A 20,235-nucleotide genomic window follows, 5' to 3' on the forward strand; every position below is an offset into this window, starting at 1 on the left:
ATGGACTTGTCAGAGGTCAAAATGAGGTCAATGGTGGTTTGTGGCGAATCGCATACCCTTGTGGGTTGTGTGATTAGCTGGCTGAAACCGTGCAGGTCAGAAAATCTACTGAAGGCCTTGAAGACGGGTGCTGATTTACGCAGCATATCCGTGTTCCAGTCCCCAATAAGAATTTTTTCTACCCCCTCCACCCCAGCTAAACACCCATCAAGTGTGTCATAAAACCCACTCTGTTCTGGTGGTCTATAGATTGTGCCTACTAGTACCGGTTTCGCCCTGTCTAATAAGATTTCAATCCAAACAGTTTCAATTTCATCATGGTTAAGGTCAGTACGGTTGATGTATTTGGTATCCTTGTGTATATACACACAGACGCCACCTCCATACTGGTTCCTATCCCTCCTGACTATTGAGTAGTTTTCAATTTCAATCTCTGGATCCTGTACAGATGAGTCTAATTTTGTTTCTGTGAAACACAATATGTTAGCCTTACCGTTTAAAAACAACTGTTTGATTTCAGCCAGTTTCGGTCTCAGGCTATTTGTATTCAGATGAAATATGTGAAGTCCATTTTTGCTTGTAATAAGTTTGATGTCGTCACAGTTGAGGTAACTCTGTTCAATTGTGTCCTGTCCTGTGGTGGGGGGAGGGGGGGCGTTGTTGCTGTTTGTGCCGTGGGTGGGGAGGGGGGGAGGGGTGATGCTTTGTCCTTTGCTGGTGTCTGTATTCCTTTGTGTGAAAGCCCGCGATGTGGGGGGGGGGGGGGGCTGGTTGATTACAGATATGTCTGAATGTACTCCATTGTGGGGGAGGGGGGGTGCCTTTTGTCCTGGCCTCGGCCCGGGTAGACTTGCTGGCATGGCGGCCTTGCAGGCAAATACTTGATGCTCTGTTGTGAGGAGAAGATGACTTTTGACCTAAATCTTTTCAAAGTTGTTTAACATTCCAGTTAGGTACATGGTGTTCACCGCCTAGCCAAGGTTGATTCTCCTAACTGGGCCATTTTCATCTGATTGAACAATCTTATCACACTTTTTACTGTAACCTTGCTATTTAAATTTTTTATTTTTATGCTCGCTTATGTCTGTATTTTTTTTTACTGTTGTTGTACGTCCGTTCTATTTTATCATTTTTAGACTATTTTTAAACTTAATCATTTTAAACTATTTTATTATTTGTATTACTGAATGAAACTGTAAACAGCCTATTGGGATGCTAGATCCTAATGTGAAACACTGTGATTTACCATACCTTGCTATGCTCGAATTTTTATGCTCGCTTATGCCTGTATTTTTTACTGTTGTATGTCCGTTCTATTTTATAATTTTTTGACTATTTTTTAACTTAATCATTTTAAACTATTTTATTAATTGTATTACTGAATAGAGAGCCTATTAGGATGCTAGATCCTAATGTGAAACACTGTGATTTACCATACCTTGCTATGCTCGCTCATGCCTGTATTTCTTTACTGTTGTGAAGCACTTTGAACTGCAACCTCTGTATGAAAAGTGCTATACAAATAAAGTTATTATTATTATAAATAGTGCAAGGAATAGCAATGCACGTCCCCTTTAATTGACATACAGCTTGTGTAGTGGCCGCTTGTCGCTCCCCAGTGAATTGACAAGCGTCCACGGTGCACCCGCTATTACTGGCTCCTACTCGGTCCCAAAGTTGTGATGTTGAATGAATTGAATGTCCAAAGTTGCCGCCGGTTCGGTTTACAGGGTTTATTGTTGTCCAAAGGTGAATGATGGTGAATGAAGGGTTAAATCAGAACAGTTGTCAAGTGCTCAGATGAAACAGTGAAACAGCAGTGAAACAGCAGTGAAACAGGTAGAAAATTTTATCCTAACACAGGTGCACCCGATTCCATTGATCACCTTGGCTATTTATAGGGCTGTAATGGGTGGTGAGCCCTCTAGTGTCCAAACATAAATAAGACAGTTTAAAACAGTGCATTGATCTAATATATAATATATAGATAATAATAATAATAATACTAATAATAATAATAATCTATAACAAGAACACTCATTGGCCTTTACAGCTTGTTTGTCCAAGGTGTTTTCATGTCTATTGTACCTTAAAGGGTTTAAACAGGTAAAATAACCTGGAAAGGTTTGAGAATAAAACGGAATTCAAGAAAATCTCTTTTTGTCCTTCTCGCAGCAAATATTGATGTGATTAATTTAGATGCAAAGCATGTAATTAATTAGATCAGCCCTAAATCATATACATTATTTTGTACACATGAATTGTTGTGGGCTTATTATTGAGAACATATGATTAGGTGTGATCCAGTCTAAAAACAAAAGATCTGTCAGTGTTTTGTACTCTGCATCAAGAGATCTGTCAGTGTTGTGTACTCTGCATCAAGAGATCTGTCAGTGTTTTGTACTCTGCATCAAGAGATCTGTCAGTGTTGTGTACTCTGCATCAAGAGATCTGTCAGTATTGTGTACTCTGCATCAAGAGATCTGTCAGTGTTTTGTACTCTGCATCAAGAGATCTGTCAGTGTTTAATTATTTAAATGTAACTTTACTATGAGGCTATATTTAGTGTCTATATCTAACAATGTTTTTTTCACAGGATTCTAAGTACAATAAAAAATAATATTTAAGTTTGTGTGTTCAGTGTGCGATTGTGCCCTCTAGTGGTGAGAAGTGTACAATGTCAGTTTTGACTTCATGTACTGTAGTTACTGGTGGTAGATTCAGGGTGTGTTCACACCTGAAAGTCCGCGGATAGTCACTTTCTGGTGGACCAAATGTGAAAATTATACATTGTTTGTTCACACTACCCTTTTTGGTGCGGATCTAATTTGTAAACAAAGGACATACAGTCGCCAAGTCGTTCATCTATTGGACTATTGCACTCACAAACGTAAACAGTTACCGACAGCGTAATGAGAGAGAGATACTGTCATTACGCACGCGGCGCAAGTCGACTACTAGAGACTAGAGAGAGAAAGAGAGTAGAGAGAGAGAGAGACTGTCCGCGCGCAGCGTGAGTCTAGAGAGGAGAGACTCATTATGCGAGCGGCGCAAGTCTGACTTCAGAGCCACACTGCAATGCACTGTAGGCTACTTTGCTTCCTGGATTAGGTACTATAGTTCGATTGAAACGGACCGAGTCCCAACTTTTCAGGAGGACCATGGTTCGGTTGTTTGGTCCTCAAAATAGTTCGGTTTGTGTTCACACCTATACAAACAAAACTGACTATTCATTTAAGTGGACCAAACAGGGTAGGTCTGAATGCGCCCTCAGAGATGGTCTAGATGTGAAATGCCCAGTGGTGCCCCCACCCTCTGGAGCCAGTGGCGGCCGGCCGATAGTGGGCGCTAGAGCGCCGCCCTCCCTGGTTAAAAGAGAGAAGAAGTTTTGCTAGAAAAAAAGCATTAGGCACAACACCGGTGTTTCAGACAGGATGTTTTGCTAGTTTGACTAGTAGCTGGATACAGCATGACGGTATATGGTCCGGACTGGAGTTTCTTTTTGAGTGGATTTAAAATAAGTGGATTATGGCTTGTGTTCAACAACAACAACAACAACAACAACAACAACAACAATTCAACCCCATTCAACTTGTGATGGTAAGTGAGTCTATGTTAAGGCTATACTCTGTCTTAGCTGGTGAATCGCGATCTTTTTCTTTCTCTCTCTCTCTCGCTCTCTCGCTCTCTCAACACAGCGTGTTGTTGTTGTTTGCCGCAGGTGACGCATAAGGGATGAATTAATGAATGGTAACTTGTTTAAAATGACAAGATATATATGTGTTCATTATTGAATTGATCATACGTGTACGGGTGTAGTATGAATTAACTCGACTTAACATTGGAAACGGGGTAAAGTTATGTCGAGTCAGTATTCGCTTGGTCAGCTGTCCGCTTGCCCCCTTCACCCCCCCCCCCCCCCCCCCCCCCCCCCCGCCCATCCAAATGTAGTTCACACCGGCCGCCACTGTCTGGAACCACATACCCCTTCTGGCCTGGAATCAGATCCTACAGCAGAATTCTCCATTACCCTGTCTCCAAGATGCTGAGGAGTAGAAATGACCATAATGTGACATATTAGGAGGATAATGGTTTAGTAGGTGACATGTTAGGGATGTATCTGAAGTGGTATCCATCTTGTGACCACAATCACTGTTAGTTTGACTCCCGGTAGTTTGTTTTGGACTTTCGCCGGCGTCTTCACCAATCTGGACAACATGAACGTTCCAGTTTAATAAAACATTTATTAACTGTATTGGCGTTGTGTGGTGATCAGTCCAACCTCATCAGACCCACTTATGCCACTGTATGAGTGAGAAGACGCAGGAGACATGAGATCACCTGTTTTTTCTTTTATTATGCAATTATTGCCAATGGGGAAATGTTCACAATATGACAAAATAATTGGCACAAACATCAAGTTTCATGTAAAGGCTGTCACTTTTAGAAATGTGTTGAAATGTGTTCAGATGCATGAATGTTAGTATATCATATCACTTTAAAAAAAAAAAAATTCATGAGTGTCAATGTTCTGATGTTATATGAGATCATAATTTAAGATGATATCTGTTCTCGACTGTACTGGGAGTTTATAGTGAGCTGAGTTATAATGTGTTAATATGTTGGGTTGGGTTTATTTGTTAATGATCCCCATTAGGACTATTCTTCCTGGGGTCCGTGCAAATATACAAACATATAACATATAATGCAGCATACTCAACGCGAACAGTAAAACTTTTTTGAAATAAGTCTTAACTGTAAATACAAATATAAAACAATTCAAATCTAAGGGTTAATAAAACATTTAATAAAAAATAATTTAATAATTTAATAAAAAAAATATATAACATAAGAGCTCAATGTATCTCAATACAATTCAGGTTAGATTTGGTCTGATTTCCTTCTTGATAACTGCTTCCCTACGTTTCTTTTTGAAGCCAGATGGTTTACCCGCTGCTGTAAGATGTTGTGGGAGCTTATTCCAATATACAATGGCTCTATATGTGACAGTTATTTTTAAGTGCATTGGTTCTAGGCAGAGGTAGTGTAAAGCAACAGCTTAAGGCCTGTCTGGTATTATAGCTGTCCATCATTCATGGGTGTTGGTTGTGAAAACAAGCTAAAGGGTCTCTGTGAGGAAGGCATGTTTTTTTAGGTACAGAACCAGGCTGCATGCCACTCTGTCCTCCACCTTCATCCACGACAGCCTGGCATGCAGACCGTCTCTCCACACTACTGACAGAACAGTGAAGTATCATGACAGCATGCAGACCATCCACACTACTGACGGAACAGTGAAGTATCATGACAGCATGCAGACCGTCCACACTACTGATGGAACAGTGAAGTATCATGACAGCATGCAGACCATCCACACTACTGACAGAACAGTGAAGTATCATGACAGCATGCAGACCATCCACACTACTGACGGAACAGTGAAGTATCATGACAGCATGCAGAACAGCCACACTACTGACGGAACAGTGAAGTACTAAACGAGCAGCTCTGTTTTGAGTGAGCTGAAGTTTAGCAAGTTCTTGTTTCGATGCACTAGACCAGATTGTTGGACAGTAGGCGAGGTTTGACAATATGGTGTAACTAATTTAGTTGTTGTGTCAGATAGGAGATAGGCACTCCTTCTAATCATGGCGATGCATTTACTCATTTTCGCTACAACATTATTACTATGTGTAACTGAGGGGTACAATTCCCTGACTGTATTGATAAGTATGGTATCATTAAACCACTACCGCTTTATGTACTTTAACTACTGGCCACACAGTACATGATATAGATATGATGAACACTTTCCCACCATGAAACCAAGTCCACACAAATGTATAAATCGAATATTTAATATATAGCAAAGGGTATATACAACGTTCACTTAATGACATTTATGATTTGAATGCACTTGTAAGGCAAATGAGTATTCGTAGGCAAATCAACATTGAATGTCCAATCTCTGGTTACGCAGGAAGCAAGTATACAACCTGGTTCTTTAGGAAACTATAGCGATGGTACTTAAATGATTATAGCTGGATACACTAAAGGGGGTCCCGCTGGTTGTAAGTCAGTAGGGGGGGGGGGTTAGGAGAGCCGCCGGCGATATCCCATCTGGCCAACGATTTCTTGGGAGAATTCAGAGTGCTGAACACGGTGCCCACAGAACCTTGGTCCACAGATGAATACCGTTGGGCCCTCTTGTAGACGGTAGCTGCCGGTCCACAACGAAGAGACGTGAGGCGACCTCACTCGGGTTAGAGCGCCGTCTCACCTGGACTCCTCTCGGGGGTAGTTCCAACACTTACCAGTGTTGGCTGTTATCCATGGCATAATCAAAGCACCCAAAGCAAGTAGATAATCCAAGCCGTGTAGGGCTCGCCGTCGTCCGGGTAAGGTAATCCAATGTGCAGGTCCACTCGTCCTGGCCCAGAACTCCTCGGATGAAAGCACCACACGTGGTCTGCCCAGCCTGGTTAAGACTCTAGATAACGCGAGGAAACGATGGGGGTACTGCTCACTTTATAACTCTAACCGAACGATGCACCATACATAATAGACTATTATTAACTTAATAGAAATACGTCCCACTCGACGGTATAGTGCCAAACTATGACAATTCAACTATTAATCCACACGATGTCTCAATGCCATTCTGAGGCCAAGTTGACCATACTGCACCACACGTGTATCGTGGGTGAGGCTTAACGTCTTGCCACTAGGTTGGAGGGTAAAGAACTAAGGGCTAAGGGACTAAAAAGAAAGTTCTACTTTACTTGCGCCATATATATATGCGCTGTGAACAAATAGTACCATTCGTATTTCGCCAGACGTATTCCTACGCGGAACCGGGCTAGTAACGACATGTTCGTCGGCACGATTGAACTTGAACCAAGGGGCTTGGCTGCTGGCGCCAAGTTCTTGTCCAATGAGAGAATGAAACTATTATGGGCTGTTAGTAGACTAAAGGGATATTCAGTGTATATGTACAAGGAATATACAAGGGATATCAAACGATATACAAATACTATTAAATATATATCCATAAATAAATATATATATTCGGTTTAATCTGATCCTTCACAACAGCCGCCCCCTAATTAGTCCCACCTAATTAGCTAAGCATAGACAGATTAACCGCACTGTCTACCCCTCAAGGTCCGCTGTAAGGGTCAGTCAACTCACAAAGTCATGGGGTCATGGTCGTCATCGATAGTGTCTGGGAGTCTGGGCAGTTCTATTAGCCTCACCACGGGTCGTGTGTAAGTTCGCCCTTGGACGAGCACCTCAGCTGCTCGGACCTTGCCATCGGCACCGGTGACCACTTTGCTTACGCGGCCAGCCGGCCACATAGCTCTGGGTAGTGACTGGTCGATAATCATGACGACTGTTCCTTCTGTCAAATTGTCTCTCTCTTTTACCCACTTCTGGCGGGTCTGTAGAGACGGTAGGTAGTGGAGTAGAAAGCTGTTCCAAAACTTGTCAGCTAGTACTTGACTGTACCTCCACATTCTTCGGCCGTTCGCTTCTTCAGGCCTGTACATTGTCTGGGGTAGCGCGGGGTCCAGCCGCCCCATCAAGAGTGTGTTGGGGGTGACTGGGTCGACATCTGCTATATCACTGGAGACGTAGCCGAGGGGCTTGGAGTTCAATACTCCCTCGATCTCCGTGAGGACTGTCATTAGGACTTCTTCCGCTACAGTCTGGGCCCCAAGCACGGCGTACAGGGCTGTCTTTATAGAACGTACTTCTCGTTCCCAGGTTCCACCGAAGTGGGGTGCGTTCGGGGGATTAAACTGGAAGTCAATCTGGGATGGAGCGAGGTGGGTCTTAAGTTCTGGGCCCATAGCTTGGAAGCTCTCTCTCAGCTCTCTTTCTCCGCCTTTGAAGTTTGTCCCGTGATCAGACAACAATGTAGACGGTTTTCCTTTCCGTGATGTGAATCTTCGGAAGGCCATAAGGAATGAGTCGGTGCTCATGGTTGGAAGGAGTTCGATATGTATCGCTCTGGTGGTCATGCATTTGAATACAATACCCCACCGCTTCTCGGTTCCTCTTCCTTTCTTTATATACAACGGGCCAAAACAGTCCATGCCTGTGGAGTGGAATGGCTTGTCGCCGAGTCGGAGGCGACAGGGGGGTAGGTCAGCCATCCGGGGTATGCTGGGCTGTGCGCGCCACTTTCGGCAGTCTAGACAGGTTCGCTGGAAGCGTCGCACCGCTTCTCTTCCTTGAAGTATCCAATAGCGACGTCTGATCTCCGCGAAGACTCTCTCTGCTCCTGCGTGGTGTACATCCTCGTCGTATTTCTTTATGATCAGCTCTGTGACCTTGTGTCGGCTGTTCAAGACTATCGGGTACTTAACGTCATCTGGTAGGTCGGGGGCTCTCCGCAGACGACCACCCACTCTGATGAGATTATGGGCGTCGCTCTCGGGTGCCAGGTGGAGCAATCTGCTGTCTGATGGGACGGGCTTTCCTCCCTGTAAACAGTCTAGCTCGTCGGGGAACGAGTCTCTCTGGGCTCGTTGTAGTAGAAGAAGTTCTGCTTCTTCGTAGTCAGCTGCTGAAATGTCGGCAGTGGGCTGAATCTCTGGGTGGTGCCGCAGAAATGTCTTTAGTTGCGCACTCTGTAGGGTGAGGCAATCATCTATGTTGGGGTCTGTGGAGGCGACTGTGCTCAGTCCACAGAACATAGGTTTCTTGTTCTCAGCCTCCTCTTTACTCGCTTCCCGTGGGGTGGGCGTAGGCCACTCTTCTTCCGGGAGCTTGAGGAACTCTGGTCCGTCACTGTAGATGTTGCGACGGGTGAGGTCATCTAGGGACATTCCCCGGGTGATGACGTCAGCTGGGTTGTGTTTGGTGTCCACATACCGCCAGCTTGCTGCTTCTGTTAACTCTTGAATCTCTGTGACTCTGACTCCCACGAAGACTTTGTATCTGCATGAATCAGACTTGATCCATGTGAGTACTGTCGTGGAATCTGACCACAAGATTGTTCTGTGCACCGGAATGGTGAGTTCACGTTGGATTAACGTGGCTAGATGCGCTCCTGCTAGGGCTGCGCAGAGCTCTAGACGTGGGATAGATTGTTGCTTTCGTGGGGCTATTCTTGAGCGAGCCAGGATGAAAGCGGTGTGTATCTCTCCTCCCTTCTCTTGGGCACGCAAGTAGGCCACCGATCCATAGGCTACTTCGGAGGCGTCACTGAAGACGTGTAGATCCATCTTGCATGTCTCTGGCCTCACTGTCTGGTGGTCGGTATCGCCGTCGACCTTCCCTGCTCCGTGGTCAGGGGTTTGTGTCTATAGTGGAGCGAGTCGGTTTTGAAGCGCCAGACTAGTCCTAGTGTCATTTCTTGGGCTTCTCCTGGGATTGTCGCCATCCAGGTCTCGCTGCTGGCAGCCTTGTCCGCGGGGGAGAGGCTGCGCAATACGTGCGGGTCGCTGCTGGCCCACTGCCTGAGATCAAAGCCGCCTTTGATCAGAGAGGCGCGTAGCTTGAGTAGGAGAGCCTCGGCTTCTTCTTGAGTCGAAACGCTTTGTAAACAGTTGTCCACGTAGAAACTGTTCTTCACACTGTGTCGGACCTCTTCATCTGCTGCTGGGTCCTCTGCGACTTGTTTCTGTAGTGCAAATGTAGCACAGCACGGGCTGCATGTGGTTCCGAAGGGGAGGACTTCCCACTGGTAGATGGCTGGGTGCTCATCTCCGATCCTCTCTCTCCATAGGAACCGCAGCAGGGGCTTGTCCTCCTCCACTAGTCTCACCTGCAGGAACATCCCTTTGATATCCCCGCTGATAGCCACCTTGTCCTGGCGGAAGCGTAGTAGCACGCCTAGTAGAGAGGGGCCGAGTGTGCGGCCGGGCAAGAGCTCTTTATTCAGATTTTGGGATCCGATCTGGTAGCTGCAGTTAAACACAATGCGATCCTTGCCGTTGTGGTGGACCTTGTGGTGCGGCACGTACCATGATTCGGTCGTCTGATCGGCCTCTTTAATGTCAATCTTTGTCACGTGTCCCGCTGTGATTAGCTTCTCAATCTCAGCGCGGTACACACTCTCTTGAGCGGGGTCTTTGGCTAGGCGCCGCTCTGTGTTCAATAGATACCGCTCCGTAGCGTCTTTCTTTGCGTGAAAGGTGGGCATTCCCTCTCGCCTCAGGAGTGGAGTTGCGTATCTCATCACTCCGCCGACTGTGACTCTCTTTGTCCCTTGCTCGAGGAGGTTTATGGCGTAAATGTCTTCTTTAGAACGAATGTCTTTCTTTTCGTTCTTAAAGGGCATTGTCTCTAGTGTCCATAGCCTCTCGACATGCTGCAGGAGAGTGGTGTCTTCTTCTGTCACTCTGGAGTGGAGGCAGCTAGTGGCTGCTGTTCGGTTGAGAGATTTAGCGAGGGGGCCTTGTAGTGTCCATCCTAGGCGGGTCTCGACTGCTGCAGGACAGCCTCGGGGTCCTGTATGGACCCGGTCTATCGGGACTATGAGGTCTGCATGGTCGGAGCCTATCAGCAGGGTCGGGGTGGCGCCGTCTATGAGCGGGATAGGTAGTTGACGCAGGTGCACATATTTATCTATCAGCTTGGCGATGGGGTAGGTGTACTGTGATAGTCCTATTTCTTGGCTGGTGAAAGCATTTGTAATCCTATACCGTCGCTCTGGCTGCCCGCTTGCTGCGATAGTGAAGGAGACATTCTCGCCTTTTATCGTCTTTAAATCTCTTATTGTCCGAATCGTCATTTGGTTCTCGCTCCCCCGCAGTCCCAGCTGGGCCGCAGCGGACGCGAGCAGAAGGGTCTTCTCTGACCCGTCATCAAGGACGGCGTAAGTGTCCATGACTTTATCTTGGTAGCTCAATGTTACACGGACTACCTTTAAGAGCACTTGGGCGCCGCTGCTGCTGGCGGGGTCAATGTACATGACACTTGCCTTGGTGCTGCTCGATGGTGCAGGTGCAGGCTTTCTTCTGTTACTGTCGTGTAGGACGTCTAGGTGGGCTCCGTCACACCGACTGCACCTCTTCTTTAGGCGGCACTCGGCTGCCATGTGACTGCGCGCACATCGGTAACAGCGCCTGTTGGACTTTATCCATTGACTCACTTCTTCTGTATTCATCTTGGTGAACAGGTCACATTGTGACAGCCAGTGTTCCTTCTCGCAGTACGGGCACACCATCTTCCACTTCTCTTTCCTCGGGGGGGTACTGTGGTTCTTACTGCTCGGTACTGATTCTGATTGGTGCATGACAGTCACCGATCTTCTTCCATCGTTTATTCTCCTGGGTCCCTCTCTGGAGCTTGGTGTGCTCCGCACGAACGTATCCAGTCGTAAGCTGCTGACTTCTCTCGCCAGGAAGTCGGCTAGATCGAGGAGGGATGGTTCGGGACCGTTAGGATCACGGTGGTCTCTCTGCCGCCTGAAGCGCTCTTGTCTGGCGGGTGGCAGCTTCTCTAAAATCCTCTCGACGTTAGAGTTGGCGTATAGCTCGTGCATACCCTTTTCTCGTTGCGCTCCCAGCATCCCTACCAGGGACTGCACTTTTATAGACGGGTCGTCTAATGAGCGATTGTCTGTTGCTGGGGGTAGGCGATCAATATGCCTTATCTCTTGGATTACGTAATCCCATATACGTCCATATCTCTGGTCCAGCGCTGCTAGAGCCGCGGTGTATGGGGTCGTAGAGGTGGCATAGGCTAGCGCTATATTGTGCGCTCGGGGTACTTTCAGGTGCTTCAGTAATATTGCATACTTGTGGCGTTCATCAGCGACATCCACCATCATTGTCTCTAAGCACATCCGGAGCTCCGTGTACTGTGCTCGATTCTCATAGGTGAAGTCTGGAAACGTCGGTGTGCCATCGGCGAGCGTTGGGGGAGAGGCCTCCTAGGCGAGTCTCCTCTTGCGCCTCTCTGTGGGCTGGTACCGGCAGGGTACCATGGCCCGCTGGTCCAGGTGCTATTCCTCTGGGCTGGTCGTGCGTCGTGCTCATCCATGAATAGAGTCGGGGGTCTGTAGCGCAGCGCCGCGGGGGTATAGCCTGGGCTGTACTGGACCTCCTGGTCCGGTGGAGTACTGTGCTGTCGTCGGGCTTGGTTCTCCTCCTCTCCCTCTTCTTCTTCTATCAGGTCCTCTAGATCCTGTAGTCGTTTATTTAGCTTCTCCGCAGTGTATGCCGCTCCTTCCTTGTAGCTGGGTCTCGCTTGGACCGGTCGGGGAAGGGGGTCTGCGGGGGGTATAGGCTTGGTCTGTTGGTCAAGTTCAGGGTCGCTTGCTCGGTTAGGGGACGCTGCCCTTGACTGTTGTCTCGACGAGTTCCTTGAACCCCTGGCGGAGGGAGAGGGTGTTGCCTTGAGGATCAGCTGCTCCATTAGCTGCGCTTGTAACTTGTCGCGCTCGCCCTGTAGTCTGTCGCGCTCGGTTTCGCGCTGGATGAGAGCGAGGTCGCGCTCTGCCTCTCTTTGGGCACCGTCAGCGGCGCGCTGGGCGTCTGCTCGGTCTCTTGCCATATTCTCTTCCGTCTGAAGGCGTCTCATCTCCAGGCGTATGCGCTCTTCTTCGCTCCGTTGTTGCGTCTGGAGTCGATCGCGTTCACCCTGGAGTCGATCGCGTTCGGTAGAGGCTGTCAGGCTGACGAGGAACGCCTGTGATAGCATCCTCTCTGCTTCGCTGGGGGAAGACGGTTGTAGAGGTGAGCCGCTCCTGGCTGTACTCGTTGGGGAGTCCTGGAGCTCTATCTCCTCGGCGCTCTCCTCATCTTGTTCCGTGCAGAGTTCTCTCTCTGTAGGGTTGTCTTCCTCCCGGGGCTGGTCGGGGACTACTTCTTCGGTATTGGCGGGGGGTAAAGGCATGTCAGCTCCCTCCTGGTCCCCACCGTGAGCTTGGTCAGTTACATTAGAACCCACTAGGGCCTCTGTGGTCGGGGTAACCTGGTCGTTAAGGTCAGACATAATTTTACTTTCTACTTTTACCGCGTTTACCGTTTGTAGAAGGCTAGGTAGTTGACTGACAGCGTAATCCTCTAAGTACTGAGGTGTCTGTCGTCTGCGCCGCGGGCGTTCTACGTTAGGAGGACCGTTTCGTGGAGTGTTCATCATAGGCCATTTCAATATTAATAACACTATATTAATATTACACTAGTTACCCTCCGGCTCGAAGGACCAATTGTAACTGAGGGGTACAATTCCCTGACTGAAGTATGGTATCATTAAACCACTACCGCTTTATGTACTTTAACTACTGGCCACACAGTACATGATATAGATATGATGAACACTTTCCCACCATGAAACCAAGTCCACACAAATGTATAAATCGAATATTTAATATATAGCAAAGGGTATATACAACGTTCACTTAATGACATTTATGATTTGAATGCACTTGTAAGGCAAATGAGTATTCGTAGGCAAATCAACATTGAATGTCCAATCTCTGGTTACGCAGGAAGCAAGTATACAACCTGGTTCTTTAGGAAACTATAGCGATGGTACTTAAATGATTATAGCTGGATACACTAAAGGGGGTCCCGCTGGTTGTAAGTCAGTAGGGGGGGGGGGTTAGGAGAGCCGCCGGCGATATCCCATCTGGCCAACGATTTCTTGGGAGAATTCAGAGTGCTGAACACGGTGCCCACAGAACCTTGGTCCACAGATGAATACCGTTGGGCCCTCTTGTAGACGGTAGCTGCCGGTCCACAACGAAGAGACGTGAGGCGACCTCACTCGGGTTAGAGCGCCGTCTCACCTGGACTCCTCTCGGGGGTAGTTCCAACACTTACCAGTGTTGGCTGTTATCCATGGCATAATCAAAGCACCCAAAGCAAGTAGATAATCCAAGCCGTGTAGGGCTCGCCGTCGTCCGGGTAAGGTAATCCAATGTGCAGGTCCACTCGTCCTGGCCCAGAACTCCTCGGATGAAAGCACCACACGTGGTCTGCCCAGCCTGGTTAAGACTCTAGATAATGCGAGGAAACGATGGGGGTACTGCTCACTTTATAACTCTAACCGAACGATGCACCATACATAATAGACTATTATTAACTTAATAGAAATACGTCCCAATCGACGGTATAGTGCCAAACTATGACAATTCAACTATTAATCCACACAATGTCTCAATGCCATTCTGAGGCCAAGTTGACCATACTGCACCACACGTGTATCGTGGGTGAGGCTTAACGTCTTGCCACTAGGTTGGAGGGTAAAGAACTAAGGGCTAAGGGACTAAAAAGAAAGTTCTACTTTACTTGCGCCATATATATATGCGCTGTGAACAAATAGTACCATTCGTATTTCGCCAGACGTATTCCTACGCGGAACCGGGCTAGTAACGACATGTTCGTCGGCACGATTGAACTTGAACCAAGGGGCTTGGCTGCTGGCGCCAAGTTCTTGTCCAATGAGAGAATGAAACTATTATGGGCTGTTAGTAGACTAAAGGGATATTCAGTGTATATGTACAAGGAATATACAAGGGATATCAAACGATATACAAATACTATTAAATATATATCCATAAATAAATATATATATTCGGTTTAATCTGATCCTTCACAACACTATGAGTGGACCATGATAGTGTTTCATCGATCGTGACCCAACAATGTGGCTTCTTTAACCTGCTCAACGGCAGCACCTTGTAATGGAGGCACAGCTTCTGATCTGTCCTGAGAGCATGTTTGAAGCCCAGAACCATGCATTCTGTTTTTGAAACGTTCAGCTTCAATTAGTTTCCTATGATCCTATGAAGTGGATAACGAGGCACGGGTCCACGGAGGCAGAGAGAGAAACACAGCAACAACCTCCAAGGGCGCACTGGAGGAACAACGAGAGGGAACAGCAGAAGAGCTGGTGGTGACAAAACGACCCGACACTGAATGTTCAGAAAACCGTGTAAAAGGGTGCTCCCGTCGAGCTGATTGGAAACTCCTCTGATGTGCGTGATGGTAATTGGCGCTGAGAAGCGCGCAGTGCTGGGTCAGCCCTCACAGTTACCTTTCAAAAGAGAAAAGGTCCTTTGCGCTATATTATTCCTAAAATTACTGCACTTTGTTAAAAATTGCGTTGATCTGACTGTTGGTCTGTGTAGTAGCTAATAAACAAGATTTTACTGCTTAAACGTATGTATAATGTATATTCATTGATTCACTCGTATACCAAAATCCATTTTAATTGAAAAATCTTGCTTTTCGAATTAAATATTGATATGCGTTTAAAATTATATTAATTTAGATAGATTAACTATAAAATATTGAAAAAAATGTAATCGAGTCCCACCACTAATATATATATATATATATATACATATGTTGTATGCCAGATGATTTGAAAAAAAAAAATCCAATTTTTTTTTCTTTTTTTATGCAGTCAGGCCACTGAACTTAGAAGCAGGCCAGGCCAGTGTTTCTAGTTGCACCAGCGCAATAGTTAGATAACCTAGGTGGGGAACAACCAGGATATCACTGCAACTCACACAAGTTGGATAACTATCTCTCTCTCTCTCTCTTGCTCTCACACACACACAAGGGAGTGATTGGTGGAGGCGGGACCCTTACAAAAAACTGCTAATCATTGACACATGCTAGCCTGTAATAATCCCCCCCAGAAAAATCTACTTTGCATTTGATATATTGCAAATATATGCCATCACACACACTGGCATTTAAAGGGTTAGAATTATAAAATGAATATGTGGTGTTATGATCAGGGCTGAAGTTGAATAAAATTGTATTTTTTATCAATTACAAAAAAACTGAAAATTCATACAAATCTGTGTTGTTGCTAATCATACATATGCTAGCCTGTTTTTTTAACAAGAATTTGTGATGCCATCACAAACACTGGCATTTAAAGGGTACAAATAAAATAATTCCTGCACCAGACCCCCTGCTTAAAAAGTGGCCTGACTGGGGCTATATTTTGCACTATATTTCCTGGCCTGAATGATTTCCCCAGTCCGGCCCTGGTTAAAAGCCTCCAATGCTTATTAGTCTGTGTGCGTTTGAACATTTGCATGTTTCAACCATACATTTCCATTTATAAAAATATATATATATATATATTATTATTATTATTTTTTTACCTCCTATAATAGTGGGGGTCGCGGCTCTCTGACACCGTTATTTGGGGGTCGCGGCCTGAAAAGTTTGGGAACCCCTGATCTAAGGCATGGGACAAACCGGTTACTTCAGCAGTGTGTGTGTGCCACGGAACATCATGCTTTTAACTTCGGCGCCAGAGCCAGGGCTGTACAATTGTGCAAGATGTGGTAGAGTATATACACTAATTAGAATAAAAATAACAATACAGTGGGATGGAATATTTAGCAGGGCTGTGCAATTGAGCAGTGTTGAATGACCAGACGGAGGGAATACTTTATAAAGTATTATGTTTATTACCACGGCACATGGCTTAACACAGGCTCTACCGAGAGTGCACATTAAACCGTAGCCGGTACGGTGGCCGCTATAACAGTGTATCAAAAGGCATATAGTGAATGCTCTACACATCCTCTCTTTAATTTGTAGTCCTGACAACAAGATAGAATATGGTTAACTGGAAACAACAATGCCATTTCTATGTCATAACAGAATCATCAAATATGTTGATTGAAATATGTAAAATAATAAAAACATGGTATCTCATTTAACTCCACTGACTCAATGCACAAATTATTTTATATACCCAGTAAACATTATTTTTTTTTAACAACACTACAGGTGTACTGTAATTAACAAGGAGTGTATGGTGCTTAAAGTCCACACCAAGTTCAGCATACTCAGTCGAAATATTTGGGGTTTGGCCTACTATTGCGACCTGAGCATGTTTGGTATGTGCTCCCACTGGTGCGTGTGGGCATCAGAGCTACAGGCTCTTGAGATAAGGGTGTCTCACTGTCTGTGAGCTTAAGTCTCTCTGCAAAGGGAGTGGGAGTTTCCTCAACAGCTGGACTGAAGTGCAGCCGGTCGGCATCGTCGGACAGTCCTGGAAGTGGCTCAGCTACAGGTAGGATATGTCTGCGATTAGGGAACATGTATGCGCGTGCACGGGAGCGCGCGTGAACGTGGCGTATGGGCAGTTCCCATATTACGACTGCATCACTGGTGTAGCCGACGCATGAACCGGTTGGGATTCGAATAGACGCGGCCTGGAAGCGTCAACGCGGAACTGGAAATCCGTTGGTAAAAAAATAGACGCAGCCTGGAATCGTTTTGGGACGCTGAATTCGCAGTAAAGGAATATATATCTGCGGTTTCCCTGGCGTGAACAAGCCAGCAGAACTATCCGAGCCCCCGGGAGGGTGGTCGAAGACCTTTTGCATGTCGGCGATCATGTATGCGGGGAACGAATTGCAGAGGGAGGGCGCAACAGGTGGGGTAAGCTGGGCTGTGATGTATGCATCAAAACGGTTACATTGTTTGTCTCGCACGCTCCGCAGAGCTGAGCGTGAGAGCGCGGAGTTGGGCAGTGGTCTCCTCTAGTGAACGAGAGTGTTGGTTTACCAGAGTGGTAACCTATGACGTTATTATTATATCACTTATCTCAGCACCCCCTCATAACACGTTTCAGACCCTGTTGAACTATCGCTCTGACTCAATAGTATCCATCTGCAGAACGTCAGCCCCAGCACTCTCAGGCCCCACGCTGAATGTGATTTGACCAAAGCAGAGTATACACACAGACAGTGGAGCTGTTTGCAGATAGCGAGCATTTTGACTTGTTGCGTGGTGGCGATGTCTCGCAGACAATACAACTACAAGTATAATCATATAATATATATATTTTATAAAAATTAAAATTAAATAAAATAAAATAAATTTTTAATCAAAAACGATCGATATCTCAGCACCCCCACTTCCCGCGGACTTCCTGCGGCCCTGCAACAGAGGCCTAATTACATGCAAGAGAGAGTGAGATAACCTCACTACACTAACAACACTACACAACACTAACCTGACTGGTAACATCACTGTAACTCCTTCAAGCACTGCAGACACAAGTGGTTTCCTTTCGACGGGTTTATTAAAGGCTTGGTCCTCCAATCCACCGTGAAAACTTAAACAGAAACATATACGTTGCGTCAGGTCAACACAAACAATAATATACACGGTAGTAAGAGCAATTGCCAGATTGAGACGACAAGTCAATGAATACAAGTGTGAAAAGCAAAATACAAACAAACATTAATTACCTCGTTGGCTGCATGCTACATAAAAAAGGGGTCTTGTTCTTCTGTTCTTGGTAACAGTCTTAGTGGTACACTACACATAGAGGTACACTCTTCGAATCTAGAGAGCCTGTACAACTCGTCTCACCATTCCTGCCGCTGCAGGTGTCTTAATGAGTCCCAGTCTCCCAACATCCCTGCCGCTTGCTCGCAGGTGTCTTAATCAGACCCAAATGTAACAACACAACAGCAGCCTAACGGGACACCACATATGACCAGACGTCAAAATGAATATATTATAAATTGTAGCAAATTAAATAATAAAGAAAATAAGAAATGAAACATAAATACATTCTCAAATATTACACTTACAAACTGAAATAACATAAATGATGAAACCATATAATGGCCACAGTTACAATCACCTCCAGGTTTGGGAATAGCACCGCAAACGAATGCAGAAGACTGCAGAGAGTGGCTCGATCAGCCAAACACACAATTGGAGGTGGGCTTCCTACTCTCCAGAACATTTACACCAGGCATTGCAGATGGCTTAGAGTAGACGACAGAGTACAACAACTTGCAATGGGCCTGGTCTACAAGATACACTACACCAGGGGTTCCCAACCTTTTTTCCCCCAGGGACCCCCAAACATCTCTGATGAAATTCCTGGACCCCCCTCCTAATAAAATACCATAAAATACTTTTTTTCCGTCATTTTAATACTTTTTTTTGTCATTTTAATAACAAACTGCTTATACACAGGCATATGCATCATAATTAGACCCACTATGCTTCTTTGACTTGTGCCTTCAATCAACAAATCTCATCTTGCACCATATGTATTTCAAAATGTTGGCCAATATTCAAATCCTGTATTCATCCTCTCAAATCAGGCCCTAATGGTGAACGGTTTGCATTTATGTTGAATGAAGTAAGAATCCACTGCAGTAAAAATATCCTCACCTCGAGTGGTGGTAGTAAGGTTGACTGACATGAGAATGTCCTGCTTCAGATCCTCATTTTCGATATACTGCACATAAACGATGAGCACAGCCTCGTCTGCAACAGTTGTAGTTTCATCAAGTTATATGGCAAATGGACCCTTTCTAAGCTTTTCTGACAGCTGCTGCTCGCAATCACTTGACATCTTATCAATTCGGTCTTTCACTACATTGTTCGAGAGTGGTACTGATTTTAGTTTATCCGTCACCTGTGGGCCGCACAGTTTCTAAACCATTTTGATGCAGGCTGGTTTGATGAGCTGCTCGCCAATATTGTGCGGTTTCTTTGCTTTTGCAATTAAAAGCGAACACTCAAAGGAGGCTTCGGTAGCCTTCTGTAAATCACTGCCACCCCTGCTCCACGCTACTCTAACATCAACGGGCTTGTTCGCCTTGAGAGACTGTTCTTTCCTCCGAAAAAAGTCTGGATCCTTCCCAACAATTTCTGGGTGCTTAGACGCCTGATGTCTCTTCAGCTTGCTGGGCTTCAGGCTCGAGTTTGCCAACTTTTCTCCACAAATCACACACTCAGGTCATTTGTCTGGTCCCTCAGTGAAGCCCATGGTGATGTAATTTTCGCGATTGCTGTAGGTCCTAACTTTTTTTGCAGATGAGCTGCCGTCATCTCCTTTTCGTTTGTCACACATTTTCGCCTCTGGCGGCTGACTGCAGACAAGCCGAGAAAGTTAACTAGCGTGCAAGGCTAGCTACGGAAAGTGATACAGTCAACTGATTCGCGTTTTAGCGGCTACCCGGTAGCCTACTGTTAACGTTCAGAAATCATGTCTAGATGTTTATTTATTTATCTTTATTTTTTATTGTAGTGGAGAGACTATTCATGCTTCTGATGATAAAAATATGCCAATTAAATATTTCTCTGAAAGAAAGAAAAAATTTAAAAAAGAATAAAAAAAAAAAGAAAAAAAAAAAAGGCCTCAAATCATCTGTGGTCTGGCGGACCCCCTGCGCCACCTGGCGGACCCCCAGGGGGTCCGCGGACCCCAGGTTGGGAATCACTGCACTACACCACTAAGGTACCCATGTACATGTTGAGGTACTTC

The sequence above is a fragment of the Notolepis coatsorum genome (assembly GCF_963971535.1).
Source record: "Notolepis coatsorum genome assembly, chromosome: 6".
NCBI lineage: Eukaryota > Metazoa > Chordata > Actinopteri > Aulopiformes > Paralepididae > Notolepis > Notolepis coatsorum.